Raw genomic sequence first — 14,879 nt, 5'->3', positions numbered from 1 at the left:
AAATTAACATAGAATATGTTATATTAGTTTCAGGTTTACAACATACTGATTCGACAGTTCTGTACATTACATGGTGCTCACCACATAACTGCTTAGTCACCATGCAATGTTATTAGAATATTATTGACTATATTCTCTGTGCTGTGCTTTTTTCATCTCTGTAATTTTGTTTGTATATATTGTATAACTTGTTATAACTGGAAGTTTGTATCTCTTAATCACATATATTTATTTTGCTCATAACCCCACCTCTCCACTTTGGCAGTATCAGTTCTTTGTATTTGAGAAGTCTGATTTTTGTTGTTGATTTGTTTGTTTGTTTTTCATATTCTACAAATAAGTGAAATCATAAGGTATTTTTCTCTCTCCTGTCAGACTTATTCACTTGGCAAAAATGTCCTCTAGGCCCATCCATGTTGTTATAAATGGTGAATTTCGTTCTTTTTAGGCCTGAGTAATATTCCAGTGTGTGTGTGTGTGTGTGTGTGTGTGTGTGTGTGTGTGTACCACCTCAGATAGTGGAAAATATATTGATATTTGCTAGAGAATGCACTGAATCTGTGGATTGCTTTGGGTAGTATGGGCTTTTTAAGCATTAATTCTTTCAGTCCATGAGTGTGATACATCTTTCATTATGTTTTTCTTCCAGTTTCTTTCAACAGTGCCTTAGAGTTTTCAGAGCAGGTCTTTCACCTCGTTGGTTAACTTTATTCCTAGGTATTTTATTCTTTTACATGCAGTGTAAATGGGATTTGTTTTCTTAATTTCTCTTTCTACTATTTCATCATTAGTGTATAGAAAAACAACAGTTTTCTGTATGTTAATTTTGTATCCTGCAACTTTACTGAATTCATTTATCAATTCTAGTAGTTTTTTTGATGGAGCTAGGGTTTTCTATGAATCCTGTCATGCATTTACAAACAGTGACAGTTTTACTTCTTCCTTACCAGTTTGAATGCTTTTTATTCCTTTTTCTTGTCTGATTGGCATAAGCTAAGACTTCCAGTACTAGTGTTGGATAAAAAGTGGTGAGTGGACATCCTTGTCTTGTTCTGATCTTAGAAGGAAAAACTTTCAGTTTTGTTTTTTTTTTTTAAGATTTTATCTACATTTGACAGAGAGAGACAGCCAGAGAGAGGGAACACAAGCAAGGGGAGTGGGAGAGGAAGAAACAGGCTTCCAGCGAAGAGGCCTGATGTGGGGCTTGATCCTGTAATGCTGGGATCACGCCCTGAGCCGAGCAGGCGGCTGCCCGACTGAGCCACCGGGCGCCCCAAAACTTTCAGTTTTCCACTGAGTGTGATGTTAGATGCAGGCTTTCATAGATGGCTTTTTTTTTTTTAATAAAGATATGTTCCCTTTAAGTCCATTTGTTGAAGCGGTTTTTATGTGAGGAGAATGGGTGTATTTTGTCAAATGCTTTTCTGCATCTATTGAGATGATCATATGGGTTTTTCCCTTGTTAAATGTAATGTGTTACATTGTTTTATGAATATTGAACTGCTTGATTGAGGTGAATGATGTTTTTAATGTATTGTTGAATTTGGTTGCAAATATTTTGTTGTTGAGGGTTTTTGCAACTATGTTCATGAGAGATAATGGCCTGTAGTTTTCTTTTTTGTAGCATCTCTGCCGATTTTGGTATTAGGATAATATAATGCTGGCCTTGTAGAATGAATTTGAAAGTTTTCCTTCCTCTTCCGTGTTTTGGAATAGTTTGACTTCTCAAACTATACATATCAACTCTTCTTTAAATGTTTGCTAGAATTTGCCTGTGTGAAGCCATGTGGTCCTGGACTTTTGTTTGAGGTGGGGGTGTTTGATTACTAATTCAATTTCATTACTAGTAATTGGTTCATTCCAATTTTCTATTTGCTTTTCTTGTCTTTTTATGATATGTTAGTCACCATACAGTATCATTAGTTTTGATGTAGTGTTCCATGATTCATTGTTTGCGTATAGCACCCAGTGCTCCGTGCAATGCGTGCCTCCTTACTACCCATCACCGGGCACTCCATCCGCCCACTCTCCTCCCCTCTAAAATTTTCTATTTCTGAATCAGTTTTGGAAGGTTGTATGTTTCTAGGAATGTCCGTTTTTTTTTCCTAGAGTTGTCCAGTTTGTTGATACATACTTTTTCATAATACTCTTTTGTAGTCTTTTGTGTTTCATGAATTATTTTCTTTTTTTCATTTCTGATTTTTATTTATTTGAGTCACTCTCTCTCTCTCTCTTCGTTTATGAATCTGGCTAAAAAGGTTTATCAGCTTTTAAAAAGATTTCTTTATTTATTTTAGAGAGAGAGAGAGAGAGAGCTGCACAAGTGCGAGTGGGGAGAAGGACAGGAGAGAATCTCCAGTAAACTCCCCCACTGACGCGGAGCTCAATGCAGGGCCTGATCTCAGGACCCATGAGTTTATGACCTGAGCCAAAACCAGAGTTGGACATGTAACTGACTGAGCCACTCAGGCGCCCCAAGGTTTACCAATTTTGTTGATTTTTCAAAGGACCAGCTCCTGATTTCGTTGATGTACTGTTGTTTTTGTTTTAGTTTCTATTTTGTTTATTTCTGCTCTAATCTTTATTATTTCCTTTCTTTCTACTGGTTTGGGTTTTGTTTGTTTCTTTTTCTAGCTCCTTTAGGTGTAAGGTTAGGTTGTTTTATTTGAGATTTTTCTTCTTGTTGTAGGACTGTATTGCTATAACTTCCTTCTTAAGAACTGCTTTTGCTACATCCCAAAGATTTTTTGGTCCGTTATGTTTTCATTTGTCTCCATGTATTTTTGAGATTTCCTCTTTGATTTCTTGGTTGGTGTATTGGTTGTTTTTAATATCATGTTGTTTACCCCATGCGTTTGTGTTCTTTTCGGATTTTTTCTTGTAATTGATTTTCTACTTTCTGTTGTGGTTGGAGAAGATAAGGATATGATTTCAGTCTTCTTAAATTTATTGAGGCTTGTTTTGTGTGGCCTAACATGTGATATGTCTAAAGAATGTTCCAAGTATACTTGAAAAGAATGTATCCTGCTGTTTTTGAATGGAATGTTCTGTATATATCTCTTATTTCCATCTGGTCTAGTATGTTGTTCAAAAGCCAGTTTCTTTGTTGATTTTCTATCTGGATGATCTATTCATTGATGTAAATAGGGTGTAAATCTCCCTATTATTGTGGTATGACACCAATTTCTTCCTTATATTTGTTAATATTTGCTTTTTATGTGTTTACGTGCTCCTAGGTTGAATTAGTAAATATTTAACGGTATTTATCCTCTTGTTGGATTGATCCCTTTATATAGTGCTCTTCTTTGTCTCTTATTACAGCCTTTGTTTTAAGTTTATTTTGTCTGATACAACTATTGCTACCCGGCTTTTTTCTTCTTCACTTCTGTTTGCATGGAGTATGTTTTTCATCCCTTCAGTGTCTGTCTGTATGTGCTTTGGGTCTGGAAGTGACTCTCTTACAGGCAGCATATAGAGGTCTTTTTTTTTTTTTTTTTAAATTCACATTCCAGTTATCCTGTGTCTTTTGATTGCAGCGTTTAGACCATTTAAAAGGAGTTGTTGATAGTTATGTATTTGTCGGTATTTTTGTTAATTGTTTTCTTGTTATTTTGTAGTTCTCTTCCTGCTTTCTCTTGCTCTCTTCCCCTGTGGTTTGATACTTGCTTTTTAGTATTATGCTTGGATTCCTGTCTCTTTATTTTTTTGTGTATCTATTATTGGTTTTTGATTTGTGGTACCTGCTGGTTTCATATATAATGAGTATAGCAGTCTCTTTAGTTGATGGTTGCTTAAGTTTAAACACGTTTTTCTTTTTTTTTTTTTTTTTAAAGTAGACTCCACACCCTTGGACCCTGGCACCTGAGGCTTGAACTCACGACCTTGAGATCAAGACCTGAGCTGAGATCAAGAGTCTGATGTAACTGACTAAGCCACCCAGGCGCCCCAATTTTGAGCATTTTATTTATTTTTTATTTTAAAGATATTTTATTTATTTATTCGACAGAGAGAGAGACAGCCAGCGAGAGAGGGAACACAGCAGGCTTGGGAGTGGGAGAGGGAAAGAAGCAGGCTCATAGCAGGGGGAGCCTGATGTGGGGCTCTCTCGCAATCCACAACGCCAGATCACGCCTGAGCCGAAGGCAGACGCTGCAACCGCTGTGCCACCCAGGCGCCCCCCTTTTTTTTTTTTTTTTTTTTCTTAAAGATTTTTTATTTATTTATTCGACAGAGATAGAGACAGCCAGCGAGAGGGAACACAGGCAGGTGAGGCATTTTAAAAGCAGATGTCATTATTTTAATTCTGATCTTGAAGATGTTTTTATTGGATGTGGAACTCCAGGTTGATAGTTCTTATTCTAGAATTTGCATTTGGAGTCTTCTTAGAATTTCTGTTTCTCTGTAGAAGGTCCCCGTCCTTCCTCTCATTATGACTACATTTTTCTTTGATCCTTGGGCCATCTTTGGGTTGGTTTCTCTTGACTATTTTTCCCATGACTCTGAGTCATATTTTCATGTTTTTAAATGTCTAATAATTTTTGGTTTACATCCTCGGATACTGTGGGTGGCATTGCAGATGCCTAAGGATTCTGTTCCTCCTCTGAAGAGTACCGGGTTTTGTTTCTAGTTCTAGGCGTGCCGGTGGGATTACTCACTGAGCACCTTTGACTTGAATTAGCTTGGTTTTGTGCCTTGTTAGGACAGATCTCTGGAAAGCTAGAAGTGGATCTGCAGGCCTTCGAACTTGATCAGACTAGACCAGTAGACTGGATTTCCTCTGCGGCTCTTGTGGTTTTAGGCTCTTTTTAAGAACCCGGAGTTTAGAGTACGTCTTATTCTAGGGTATGGTCTTTACCTCTAACTTTATCGCGGCCTTTCTGGTATTTCAGGATACTTTGGGTTTAGTGAGGTCTCTCACTCTCAGTGGTCAAAACTCTCATACCTCTCATCTTTTTTTTTTTTTTTTTAAAGATTTTTATTTGTTATTTGACAGAGAGACAGCCAGCGAGAGAGGGACACAACGGGAGGTGGGAGAGGAAGAAGCAGGCTCTCAGGCGGAGGAGCCTGATGTGGGGCTCGATCCCAGAGCAGCTGGGATCTGTGCCTGAGAGGCCCAGGCGGCAACGACTCTGCGCCACCCAGGTCCTGATCTCATCATTGATTGTGATTTTTGTATTTCTTTTGCTCTAACTTCCTGTGGCAGCTGCTCTCTGTTAAATCTTGCATAGTTTCACCTGCTCATATGCAGTCCCACCCATGTGGCTCACAGGAAACCCCACACAGACTTCTGCCTGACCACTTGCACGTCACAGCTCTCCATTCTCTCCCACTGCCCCTGTTCTTGAGAGTCCAGATACGAAAGCAGCTCCAGAAGTCCTGTGATCTCTACGTCCTCAATTTGGTGAGACCACTGAACTCTGGAGTGGACTCCACCGTCCTGCCACTGTTGCTGGGAAATTTGTCCCACGTGCAGAAAGCCGGGATGATCTTGGATCTCACCTCCTGAGTTTTCTTCCTTGGGGATTTCATTCTTGTCTGCCTCTTGTCTAATGCTTGAACAGGGGTTGTCTTATAAGTTTTCTCCAGTGGGTGGGCCAGTCTATTGCTGCCAGTTACTCTGCCATGGCCAGAAGCCGAATTCCCCAAACGTACTTACTGAGCACATAATATACACCTGTGTAACACCCTGGTTTCTATGCGAATATATGAATGAAATGCGTGGGAGTTTCTTTTTGAACTAAAAATAAATGCACTGAGATCCACATGAAACACTTAATATTGGGTTAATACCTTTTACCTCACTCTTTCCTTTTGCTGGAAACATTTGTTTTCTTCTTTTTTTAGTTTTAAGTGATTTTCTGATCTCACGGGATAAATTGCTTGAAGGTACTTTAGGGATGAAGGCATTCCTTATTATACCTCAAGGAAAAGTTGCTTTTATTTATTTTCAGGAGCGTAAGGCAAGTGGCGGGGAGGGGCAGAGGGAGAGAGAGAGAATCACGCAGTTTCACGCTGACGCTGAGCTTGATGGGGCTGCCGAGCTCGTGACTCGAGATCATGACCTGGGGTTTGAAACCAAGAGTTGGATTGCTTAACCACTGAGCCACCCAGGTGCCCTGGAAAAAGTAGTTTTTATGTTTTCTTTTTTATTATCTTTTTAAAATTTAAATTTAATAAACAAATAGTGTATTATTAGTTTTAGAGGTAGTGTTCAGTGATTCATCAGTTGTATATAACACCCAGTGCTCATTACATCCGTGCCCTCACTTAATCGCTTGTCACCCAGTTGCCCCATCCCCGTCCCCAAAAAGCAAGTTTTTAAAAGCCAGGGTGTTGTACTGATCTCTGGTAGGCCAGGCAGAATAAACGATTAGATTGTGTTGTTTGCTTGTTTGTTTTGTTTTTATTGTTGCAGTTAGTGTTATGGAGAAATGATGACTGTGGCTCTTTAATAACATTCAAGGTTGACCCAGTGATCCAGTATTAGGATCTTATGCAAAGAGGATTAAGTAGAAATAGTACATGATTCTTTAAACATTTCTCAATGCAAACTTTGTCATTTAGTATTTCTTTTCACTGTCTTAGTTCTTGTCTTCCTAAAATGTTTGTACCGGTCGCCGTAAAATGGTTCTCACTTAGCTCAAGACCATAAGGGTGTTTTTGAGGTAGTTGATGAATTCTAAGTCCTCTTTTAAGCCCAGGGTTACCAAATTTCTTGTCACAGGTTGTTCCTACATTCCCGAATAGTCCAGTTTTCCATGTGACACTCAAAAAGGAGTCACCTAGAAATTTCATCGCACCTTTTTGAGGAAACCAATTTGTTCTCTTCAGCCTCCTCTTTGTTACGGGAGCATCAGATTACTTCAACATTGGCTTTTATTTCTAGGCGTCGATGTCTTCATTCAGCTTTTTACTTTGTTTTGGTCTGCGACGTGCAGATTGCAGCTAAGAAAGTGTGCAGAAGAGCCGTTTGCTTGGGAACCAGTAGTGAAAATACTTCACGTGGTGCATTTCATTTTCTACTTGGTTTTGCACATTCGAAGACTGAGGAATGTAAGTAAAAGCTCAGGAGTGATGATGCCAGTTTAGATACAGTATTAGCGATTTGCTTGGTCAACTTTACAGTCTTTCTCAGGTGGGCGGGTGTGTTGCGCTCTCACTGATCACGTGTCCTCTCCTCTTCCCAGCCTGGCTCTCCCTCCCTCTCTAGCGCCCCTGTGAGAGCCTCAGTAGAGACAGTCCTCCCAGTGACAACTCCGCCCGGAAACACTTCCTAAAAAGGACTTGCCAAGCCAGAGGATGCCGGTCGAGCTGGGGCAGGCCCTGGTCCTGCCGCCGCTGCTGAGCCGAGGCTCCCCCTTCTCCCGGACCAGATGCTGCCCTCGAGGGGAGCTCTCTAACCCCGAGCCGCACGCCAGCTTTTCCAGAAGCAGTTTCGTTACCGGGTGATGTCTGGGCCTCACCGAGGCCGCTGGGAGACAACTTCGGAGGCTCGTTTCCAGTGGCTGCAGCCAGAGGTTCACACGAAGGAGCAGATCTTAGAGATCCTCATGTTGGAGCAGTTCCTGACCATCCTGCCGGGGAGATCCAGATGTGGGTGCGAGCAGTGCCCGGCAGCGGAGAGGAGGCGGTGACCAACATTGGAGAGCTTGAAGGGAGACCCCCAGAGACTGTGGCAGTGGGTAAGCAGAAAAAATCTAAGCTGCCAGTGACGCACAGGGCTCCTCTGGGGTCTTTACCGGGTGTGTTTGTCTTTTTTCTGACCCTCGGTGTATGTGGTTTTCCACACTAACGACCCGGTTCTCCAATTTGCCGATGCCAGTGAGGTGTCTTACAATTCAGTTCAAATCTGACACTAATATTCTGGGGTTGGCAGACCCAGTGGGACAAAGGTCAGTCTCACAAGGCTGTTCCCATTTCAGTCACCAACACGAGTCACCCAGGCCAGCTGTACTTGAGACTGATGGGCTGTACATTTGGAGGTTCCCACAGCCCCCTCCTCAGGTTCGTTAATTTACTAGAATGACTCCTGGGAGGAGACTTCCGTGGCGTCTCTGGACATGCCATTCTCCCAGCACTTCTGTGTGGCTACCAGCTCGAAGCTCCCTGAACCCCACTGTTTAGGGGATGTTTTGGAGAGCTTAGATTGCCAGGCTTGATAGATTAATCATTGGCGTTGGTGATTGAAAATTTCCAGCCCGTCTCCCTTCCTCCAGGGTTGAGTGTTGGGGCTGCGAGTTCGGTCCTCTGGTCACCTGGTTAGTTCCTTTGGTGACCAGCTTCCGTCTTGAGGCTATCTGGGGGCCACCGAGTGTCACCTTCTTAGCATAAACTTTAAGGTATGGTTTGAAAGGGGCTCATGATGAATAACAGAGATTGCTCCTATCACTCCTGTCGTTCAGGCAATTCAAGAGTTTTAGGAACTCTGCCAGGAACCTGGGACAAAGACTAAATACATATTTCTTACTATACCACATCAGTATATCCCCATATCTCACCTAATTCTTTTTTTTTTTTTTTTTTTTTAAGAGATTTTATTCATTTATTTGACAGAGATGAGACACAGCCAGCCCCGAGAGAGGGGAACACAAGCAGGGGAGTGGAGAGGGAAGCAGGCTCCCAGCAGAAAGGAGCCTGATGTGGGCCTAAGTCCCAGAGCATAGGGATCACGCCCTGAGCCGAGGCAGGCGGCAACCACTGTGCCACCCAGAAGAAAGCCCCCATAATAAGCACCTAATTCTAAACCTCTCTGACTCAACTTACCTTCTCGTCATTACAAATAGAAGATAAAACCTCTTGTCCCATTCCATCTTTATACTAAGGTGTTTGAGGCGTTGTTTAAAGGATACCTGAGTTTTAATTGGTGGAGACTATCCGTAGAAACACATTATTAATAAGCGGTTCAGAGTCTCCCAGGCCTGATTCAGGCCTCAGTTCTTGGCCCCTCTCCAGGATGTTTTTCTCACACGGTTCTGCTGGTCTAGACAGAGAATCTGGTTTTCCCTACCTCCTGTCCCTAAGGACTGCCTTATTATCTGTTCTAGAGTGTGAGCTTTGTTTCCTTTCAGAACCCCTCCAGTCCGGATCTCTCCGTAATTAGTAATATGTGGTCTCTAGATCGGCATCCAGGTTCTAGGACAGGAGATCTTATCAGAAGATGGAATCTGCAAGCTGCCAAATGGGGAAGTGGAGCGCCATCTTGAAGTGGGGACTCAGGAGCTGGGACCGGGACTCACCGTGCAGGCCTCTGGAGCCTCCGAGGCCATCCAGTGAAGAGAAAGTCTGACATGGAACAAGTGGGTGAGGGCAGTTACTTGTGGTGGTGTGTGGTGCTTTCTTGAAGGGGGAGTTTTGGGGACTGTAGTTAGTAGGCCTAAAGAGTGAGTTGAAAAGGGTGTGCTGCTCAGATGAGGGTATTTCTGGAAAGTTTGGAAACAGGAGTAGACCTAGTGAGTTGCTCTGATTCAGTCTATTGCATCTCCTTTATGACTGCGCCAGACCATTTTGACTGTTGGTTCCAAGGAAGAGGAAGGAAGGAGGGGAAAATACGGATGAGGCTTGTCTGGAAGGTTGTGGGAATTGGAGTTTGTTAGGAAGGTGAACCACGAGGTCTTGACATCATGGAGCTGGGACAGGCATCAATTCTCATTTGGGGCGATTTTCATCCGTACCCTCCAGGGAGTGGTTTGCAGCCTAGGGCTTCAAACTTCCTGTTCCTCCTTTCAGCGATGGCTGCCGGCCTCCGCCCACAGAGGAAAGGCTCATCAGAGACCAGGACTTTGGAGCCTCCTTTCTCAAGCAACACCTCCAGGTGAGCTGGCTTCCTGCCTCTCTCACCCCAGAGATGGGCTTGAGGGTGTCAGCAGTGGGAGGATGGAAAGGGGATGTTCTCAGAAGCAGAGGAGAGGACAGCCTAGCAAGGACAACAGGAACAATACCGTGGAATGAAACCCGAGTCTCAGCGGGTTTCCCTCGAGGCCAGGAAATGTTTAGTAATTATCTTGATAATGGAATCTGCATCTGGAAAAGGGTAGGCCCTCTCGTCTGTCTCCTTTTCCTGTTCACTCTGGTTGTGAGAAAAAGGCTCTGTTTCATTTCCTGGTCTAGCCTCGCCCATAGGATTCAGTCTGAGATTTTGAAGCTTCTATCTAACGTGGAACCGGTGGCCTCCCCCAACTTTACGGAGGCATAATTGACGACAACAAACTGACCGTATTTCAGGTGTACAGTTTGATAAGTTTTTTGACATATACACACACACATGTGTGAAAGCATGACCATAATCAGGGTGATAAACCTACTTGTTACACCCACGGTTTGCTTTTGCCCTTTTGCGATCCACCCTCCTGTCCTCCCACCTCCCCCAACCACAGAATCCTGAGCTACCAGAATGCTTTCTGTCACCATACATTGGTTTGCATTTCCTGGAATTGTGTATAAAATGGACTCATGCCATCTGTACTCTTCCCTTTGTTTTTCTGCATGTAATGTATTTTCACGCTGCTTTTAGCAATATTTTCTCAGTGGTTTTTAACAGTTGGACTGTGATGGACCACAGAAGTCATTTTCTTCATGTTTCTTGTGCTTGGGATTCTTTGGGATTCTTGGATCTGTGGTTTTATAGTTTCCAACAAATTTGGAAGAATTTTTGGCCAGTATTTCTTCGTTAAGTTTTCTGTCTCCCTTCCTTCTCCACTTCTTTGTGGACTTTGAGAATAACACCCCCTTGGCCTTATATAATGTGTGCGCAGACATGTGCTAGATCTTGAGGTTGTCCCCCAGAACACTGGGCCCAGGTCGCCTCTCCTCCTGCCCAAAAAATAATTTGTTTTGAGATAGGTTTCTGTGTGTGGTGTTCAGGTTCACTCATCTCTTCCAGAAAGTCTAATGTACTGTTAATCCCACCCAGTGTAGTTCTCACCTCGAGATGTTTGAATTGGGGCTTTGTTCTATTTTTTCATGTCTATACTTAACATGTTGGAGTCTTTCACACACCTCGAGCGTGCAGGATGTGGCTAAACCATCTGTGTTAATGTCCTTGTCTACTAATCTATCCCCTGTGTCATTTCGAGTCAGTGTGGGTGGATCGATCCCGATCTCATTTTGAGGAGTGTTTTCCTGCTCCTCTGCGTGCCCAGCAACATTTGATTGGCTGTTGCGTGTTGTGCAGCGTTGACTTCCGTTGGGTGCTGGAGTATTTCGACACACTCCTCTAAACGGTGTTGAGCTCTGCTCTGGCGTGTGGTTGAGTTGCTTGGGCGTGGTTGTCTTACGGCCCGAGGGAAATTCTCACTTTCTGCCACTCCCGAGGCAATACCCTTCCGCATATTCTCCCTGAGGCTGCCTGATGTACAGGGTGTCTTGGCTGGAGGACAGAAACTCTTTCCAACTTACGTGCAAGCTCTGTTTCCTCAGGCTCTTTTGGGGGATCTCTCCCAGACTTGGGGGGGACCCTCTGTATGTCTCTGGAGCTCTCTCTCGGTTCAGCTCCCCACTCACAGTCTTCATGCACCTTTAACTATAACTCCCTTCACCGCCCCCAAACTCCCAGGCTCCTTCTGCCAGCTCAAGGGGAGGGAGCTGCTACCTCCGCCCGGCCCCCTGCCTCTGTTTCCTGGGAGTGCTCTCCAGAGCAGCAAGTTTGGCTGGTGCAGGAGCTCACCTAATTGGTTTCCTCACTTTCCACAAAGGGATCTCTGCTCCTGCCTACCAGGTGATGTCTGCGAAGACAGTTGTGTCATGTATTTTGTAACTCACTTCGTTTGTTTCAGGCGGGAAGGTAAATCCAGTCTCTGCTACTCCATCTTGGCTGTGAGCAAGTTTGGGAACAGGGAAGCCAAAATAAACAGCATTTATTTTTGAATGCGTAGTTAAATTAACTAACACTGAAAAGTTGTGTTTGATTAAAAATGTTTTCTGGAAAAACACTGTTTCAGTATTTTCTCCCTTTGGGGAAGCCCTTTTTGGGACTTGCCTCCTGAGGTACTTGGAGTGAAGGTAAAGGTAGGGAAGCGGTGGGTAGTGCTTGATGTGATGCTGAAGCCGGGTTCGAGCCTCAGCCTCAGGCTCAGAGATGTAGAAACAGAATGCTGACTTCTGAGTTACCCCTGGGGAGAGGGCTGGGAGGGGCTGGGAGGGCACGAACCCTTTTAGTGACTCCGGGTACCTGTCTTCCTACTTTTTCCGGACACCTAGAAACCAAATTGTTAGGCAGGAGGTTTTCCTTAGTGACAACGATTTGGATATTCTGTGAACTATTTCAGAAAAGCAGACATGGAGGATTATTGTCGCCGCTGTAGTAAGTACAAAGTGTCACCTGTATAGACGGTCTATACAATTTTGAACATATTCTAACAAGTAGAATTAAGCTTTAACTATACATAACATAGCAACATTAACCATGACTTGTTTTGGATAGCTCAAATCAAAAGACTAAAAAATGTTCAGTATTTCCGTGTGTGTGTGTGTGTGTGTGTGTGTGTGTGTGTCTTTCCCTATACTGAGCAGATCCAATCCCAGTATCCCTGCTCCAAACTCTAACAAAAACCATTTGCATCAGAAGCACTCTTGATACTGAATGGATGCTTTGTGAAAGTGAAGGAGATATTAAAATAGATGTAATCACTCCCTCGGAGATCTCTCTTCTAGGTTAGGAGCTTCGTGAATGATGCCAGAACTGGTGAGTAACGTCCCTGCACGGTGGTCCTTCATTATCCAGGCACTGTGTCTGAGTCAGAGCCTCCCACGTAGATAGACTCGAGATCACATTTACTCGTGTTGCTGTGTTTCCAGCTTTCGGAGAGGAACTCAGTGCAGAGAACTCTGTGCAAGTGCCTTGTGCAGTGTCTCACGGACCCACAAGGTGGTGCTGTCTCCACGCCACCAAAATCAAGATACGTTTTCTCAGAGTCCATAGTTCTGTCCTTCCAGAACAGGAATTGAGATTTTTTCACTTATCTTGCCAAGAAATGAGAAAAGAGAGCAAGATGGTGCAGTGTCTTGCCTGTGGAGTCAGAGGAGCTTTCTTCACGCATCCCTAGCTTCCTGGCAGGTCAGTGAGTGTGTGTGGCTTCACGTGGAGTGCGCTCTTTAGAGTCCTCCCGAAGCTTGCTCTTTCTGAGTTTTGAATGAGCTGATTGTGGCCGCGCCCAGGGTTTTGGTGGCTGCACTCTCTGTTGACTTGTACTGTCCTTGGGTGCGATCCTTGGGTTCCGTGGTGCCCATGGAGCTGGCCGTGTGTCCAGCAGGCCAGGCATCCGGGCGCGGCCGATCCGCAGTGGCACCAGGTGGGCACGCCGTTACTCTGCAGCTGCCGGAAACAGGGGTCTGTGTCTTCGATCGAGAGGACCGAGGAGTCGCATGTTCGACGAACTGATTTATTTGCTCGAACTGGCTGCTTTCAGGAGTTCAGGTAACTTCACTCATAGATTAACAAAGTAAGCTCACAACTCTATGTATTCCTTTAATAAGCAACAATTCTAAATTGAAATTCAAATTAAAAATGTGCTTATAGTTAATACTTAAGTATATGGTAAAATATATTTGAGTCACTTTTCACTTTTTTTTTTTAAAGATTTTATTTATTTAGAGAGCGCTAGGCGTGAGCAGGGTAGGGGCAGAGTGGGAAAGAATTTCAGAAGCCCCAAGCCCCCTCAGGCCCACGGTCTCAGACCTGAGCCTGTGCAGAGGTCATGACCTGAGCGAAATCAAGTGTGGGAGCACTTAACCGGCCAGACCATCGAAGCATCCCCCACTTTTCATATTTTTACCTAAAAAAAATCAACCCATCTTTTGCTTTTAAAATTTTCACTTAGTTATCTGCTCATTGCAGGCTTTCAGTGTCTTCATTCTTTTTCGGTCTTCCGGCCTTCCCTTTGGGGTGCTGTGGGGCAGACTGATCGGGTTGGGAATGGCTTCCCTGAAGTAGATCCCTGTCACATAGGAGCATCTCATTTTCTTATTCGTCCTCCTCAGTTGTGCTCCCTGTAGCTGGCTATTCATGTGGTAATAATGAATGTCTATCGGCTGCGGTTCTAAGTGTACAGAACCCTTCATTTCTCTCTGCAAACCCTAGGTGGGAGTCTGGGAGACCCGAGTATCCGTAGACCACTTGTGCAACATCACAGTAATAAATGTATCACTTCCTGAGAGTTATTTGCCAAGGGCTTCATTTCTCCCGGACAACTTGTATATCGGTGCCTGCTCTGTCCTGGGCATCGTCGTGGGGACTGAGAAAGTACAGTGGGGAGTCTTTTCTCATGTAGCTCACACGTTAGTAGGGCAGCGCCCCAGAACTTGTGCGTGTGTGTGTACGCACATACATGTAATGAGTTGATAAAGCTGATGAATGCTAGCAATAAGAAGACTACAACATGCTGTGCTTGAGTGACGCATTATTTGTTAGTTTTTCGAGTTTAGTACTCTAATCAAGTGAGGACGGAGACTCAAAGATAGCGTAACTTAAGATCTCAGGTAGTCGTGGCAGATCTGAACTTAGAACCCGTGTGTCTGACAACAGGGGCTGTGCTATTTATAGTCACGCTGCTGTACAGACAGGTCGTTCACAGTCAGCTCCTCGGTGGGAACATTGGAGTTTGAATTCACAGGAGACTCCCGTTAGGCAGCGTTCCCAGTTTTGAATCTCTAGTCTCCAGTTTCCTAGGAAAGAAGGGGCGTGTTTTTGGGGATAATTGAGGGATACCTGGCTCAGAGAACCCGCAATTTTCCACGAAGCAGGTGGAAGCGGGTCTAATGTTAGACCGTAAACTCAGAACCATTGGGGTTTCAGGTGGGCACGGAGGCAGCGTCTATCTCTGCTCTGAATCCACTGATCTGTGTCAGGGGAGACAATGCACTTGACTTCCTTGTGGGCTCTTCAA

Source organism: Ursus maritimus, unplaced genomic scaffold (assembly GCF_017311325.1).
Source record: "Ursus maritimus isolate PB19 unplaced genomic scaffold, ASM1731132v1 scaffold_14, whole genome shotgun sequence".
NCBI lineage: Eukaryota > Metazoa > Chordata > Mammalia > Carnivora > Ursidae > Ursus > Ursus maritimus.
Note: the sequence above shows the minus strand (reverse complement) of the source record.